The sequence below is a fragment of the Rhea pennata genome, chromosome 1, assembly GCF_028389875.1.
Source record: "Rhea pennata isolate bPtePen1 chromosome 1, bPtePen1.pri, whole genome shotgun sequence".
NCBI classification, from domain to species: domain Eukaryota; kingdom Metazoa; phylum Chordata; class Aves; order Rheiformes; family Rheidae; genus Rhea; species Rhea pennata.
The window spans coordinates 28,162,325-28,166,665 of NC_084663.1; positions in this window are offsets into that span (position 1 = coordinate 28,162,325).

Genomic DNA, 4,341 nt, shown 5'->3' on the forward strand with positions numbered 1-4,341 from the left:
AGTTTTCTTAATCCTAAAGGAAGGGACACGTAGAAGCATAAAATATTTCCTATTTTTAACTATCTTTGACTATAACCCCAAGGGCAGGCTTTCAGGAGGTAAATTCTTTCTTCAGATACAAAATTATCTTTCTTTAACATAAAGACCTAGCTTGATTTCCTTGTTTCCTTTTTTACAAAGTTTGCATAAGCCTTTTGCATTCAATGTTTATATTTTGATTATCTCAAAAAATGTCTTCCCTGATGATATTATCCATTATGGCTTCTCCTGAAAGATTTCACTACAAGAATTTTGTTGTGGATATTCCTAATGTTTCTCAGACGTTTGATAAAATGCTATTATCTCTTTAGAAACCACCGTGCTCATTTCCTGCATGTAACATTGCAGACAGAGTGCAATTCTTTTAGTGGTCTACATGAATATTCATGAGTGACAAGTGCTCTGAGTTCTAACATATCTACCTGATCCTGAGGTTTTGCTGTTATTGGATCAGGGCTTCTCTCAGCTGTACTCTCAGATTAAAATGTCTTTATATCGGTGCAACAACAGAGAAAGAACGCAAGATTATAATAGATTTTAACAAGAAGGAGATAACTTTGCATTATTTTTCAGTCTTCTTTCAGTCTCTGTCCTCAGGACGGAGTCACGCTGTGATTCTTTTCTGGCTACTGGAACATAAGAATGATACACTAGACTTTGAATGTTTCAAGTTTTATAATGTATAATAGTTGAGTTTTACTTCTTTCACCTCTGTATTTTGCATTTTGATAGTCAAGTGCCGCTCACCGCTAAGGCCTTTGTGCTGACCTTTAACACAATGGGTAGTTTTAGCGGCGCAATTATTGCGACGGGCCGTGGTGTCCTGGAGGAAGTCAGCATGCGCACGTGTATAAACTAGGATATCCACGAAGTAAAAAGGAGAGGAGCACATACTAGGAAACTGAAGTCATTTGATCATGGCAAACCAGTCAAGTCCAAGGCAGAGCGACTGTTATGTTAGAAATTTTTGCCTAGCTTCCCTTTTGCATTTGAGTAGAAACATAGAGTATAGATTACCATGACCCAATTTTACTTTCACCTCATCTTTTACAATTTCCAGCTTGAAAAATTCTGTTGCCTACTAGCTGAGTAACTGGAGAACAATGTATATAAGCCTGATTTATCCCACATCATATGCATTATTTACAAACTTGGTCTCTAGTATTATCACTGCCTTTGATCCTTATGCAATTCTAAGGTCAATACTTTCAAAAGTGGGTGCCTAAAGCTGTATGCACAAATATACATTAAGGCAAACATCCTTAATATATAGAACTACCTTGTATGAGAAAGACCTCTAGGATTTGTCCCTAAATAACAAGAGGTGACCAATAACACAGGTCTCGGTGGGCTGCTAGTAAATGATGTTCAGCAAAGAACAATGTACACTGCTGTTTGTAGAAGACAGCCCACCCATCAGAGGTAAAGAAAAGCAGACATAAATGTGCCTCCTACTGCAGTTTTTGCTGTTACACTTTTAGGTGCCACTACTGGTTCTGAGGCTCTGCTGTCATGTTTTGCTTGAACAGAAAATGTTTTCATGACAGAAGCATTTGTGCTATGTGTTACTTTTGCCCTTACAAATATAATTAAAGAAGTTTGGAGGGTTTTTCTTTTCCTTTAATGAGTAGCACCCGTTAGAAGCACTCTTGGATACACCCTCTTTGCTCTTTCTTTCCTCAGCTTCCGTGTTTCTCTTTCCTTCAGTAGGTGGCTGTTGTTGTCGCACGATTTGCCTTTCCAGGCTCCAGCCCCCCTCCATCTTCTTCCCATTCTCCCTCCAAACAAAACAAAACAACACAAAGCTCTGTTCATTATTTTTTCTTCATAAGACAAGTTCATGTTTTTCAACATGCTACAGGAGGACTCTGCATGCTGATTTTGCTGCTTAAATATTATTTTTCATCGTTTCTATGTTTATTTTTCCAAATGTGCTAAGAGACCTCCCAATGAGATCCCCTCTTCCCTCTCCACAGCCTTCCCTTTAGGAATCTGAATGTTGTTAATGTCTCTTGGGTAAAATCCAGCCACTGTGTCCAAATCAAGTCAGGTCAAATTCACTCCATGCCCTGCAGCTGTTCCATTGTCTCCATATTACAACACAAGTTTCTGTTTGTTTTATTTATTTATCATTTCTAAGTACCAGGCTTTCTGGCAAAATGTTGCCAGATGGGAGTTACATGGAAAATGTTTTGCACACCTTTAGCACATGCTCCAGAGTGTATGTACAGACATTTCATTGTTGGTAAATCAGCATTCAGGGAGTATGGGGAAACGGTGAAATGTGATCAGCTTGTCCTGAGCTACAGCGCTATTTAATTTCTAGCAAATTCAAAATAGCAGAAACTCAACCAAGTCATTACTGCTTGCATTTGCTCCTCCCTAAAATATCAATACTAAAATAATCTCTTAGGCAGCTATATCAATGGGACTTGAACAAAAATAAACAGAAAAAATGTATGGTATTTCTGATGAACAACCATCATCTATGACTGTTAAATCACATTTCTAATGTCTTTATTGTTCTCAGAAATTTTTAATGTTTGTAATATTTACTTCCCTCCATTAAATAAGTGTTATAGATAATGTTTATGCCTCTAAGACCTTATTGAAGGACTATAGATAATGTTTATGCCTATAAGATCTTATGTAAAGGGTCTTCTGATTTCTCTGTAGCTTTTTCCACATCTAGAATTAACTAGTTAACTTCTTTGCTGATTGGATACAAAATACAGAAATAAGGAAGAAAACTACCCACCCCTACAAAAAACTTCTCTGCACAAGCTCCCCTCATCAGTGCCTGTTGCGACAAGAGTTCCAGCTTCAATCTGCGTCATTCAATGCCCGATGCTATCAGTCCATGTCTGCCCAATGCAGATGTCTCCTAGCACTAGATAGGTGCACTAAGGGTAGATCTGTGTTCCTGGGCAAATCATTTCTCATCTGTATGTTGGCTTCCCATCTGTAAATCATAACAAACACTTTTGTACTGACCTCAACTGGAAGATCTCTACAGTCAACTCCACATTCCGTGTTTCCATCAATGAGACTTGAGAACAGAGGAAGAAAAAAGCTGTAGAATTTCTGATGAATATTCTGTTTGTTTTTTTTAACTACTAATTTCCATTCAGTTCTGCATGAGTTTTCTAGATTGTTACCTGAAATATACTGCTCTTAGATAATAAGAACTATGGTTTGGGTCTATTTCTGATTCTTCCGTGAGAAGGATCATTTCTAAGGAGCAGTATTTCCCAGGAACAGCCTTGTCTACCTGGATCTATGTCTGGAATACAGCTGATAATTTGGGAAAGTTTGGATCCTCACTGCTTATTACAAAAGCTAAATGAAAACAGAAAAGTATACCACAGACTTCTATGCATCTGACGTTAAATAAAGCCCACTAGAGACTAAATTCAGGTCTGAGTCCAAGTAAGTCAAGGAACTGAAAAAAATGTAATATATACCTTTATGTAGACTTGTCAATGCATGCATGATACACCACTTTATAGTGATTTTACATTTACAATGACTAATTTTCCTCATGTTTCTCTCCAATATGTATCACCACAGACTCTAACAAGTGTAAGGGAGATAATAGTGGTGTAAGAGGATCATGGAGCCACAAGAGGGAACTTAGGAGGAAAAACAAAATATAGAAGACTGCAGATGCCTATAAGCCAAAAGAATTTTTTACCTGCACATACGTTTTCGTCTAGTTTTGCATCATAAAGAATTTATATGTATTATACATAATATATATATTAGTAAGTATGTGGTGAGTGTCCAGGACAGCTTAAATGAATCTACAGATAATTTATGCTGGTACACATGACTAACCTACCTAATTGTTGTCCTACACACCACCTCTGAATTTGGACTTCTGAGTCCAAATCATTAGAAAGAGTAGTTCTGTAATATTTAATCACTGAAATGTGATATAGGTTGATAACAATATTATGTTGTGGAGAGAGGCCCCTAAAAATAGCCATTTAGACATGAACCTGCTAGCTGGCCTTCTGCCCCATGCAGGATGAGGCAGCAGTTCGAACTGGTGTGAAGCTGCAGGTGAGAAGAAAGTTTTAAGGAGGAAGTTCAGGTTCAAAGTGAGATGAGCGTGTAATCTAAATCTTTTTCGGCAAATGCTAGCTAATAACCAAGGGTTGCACCTGTAACCTGTGTAATGAACTGGCCTCTCCTGTCTCCAAAATTACCCCGCTTTCTGTTTTGAAATTATCTGTGGATGTTGTGTCACGCTGAGGAGAACGCTGCGGCTCCTCACGCCTGCCCCTTTTCCAAGGTAAG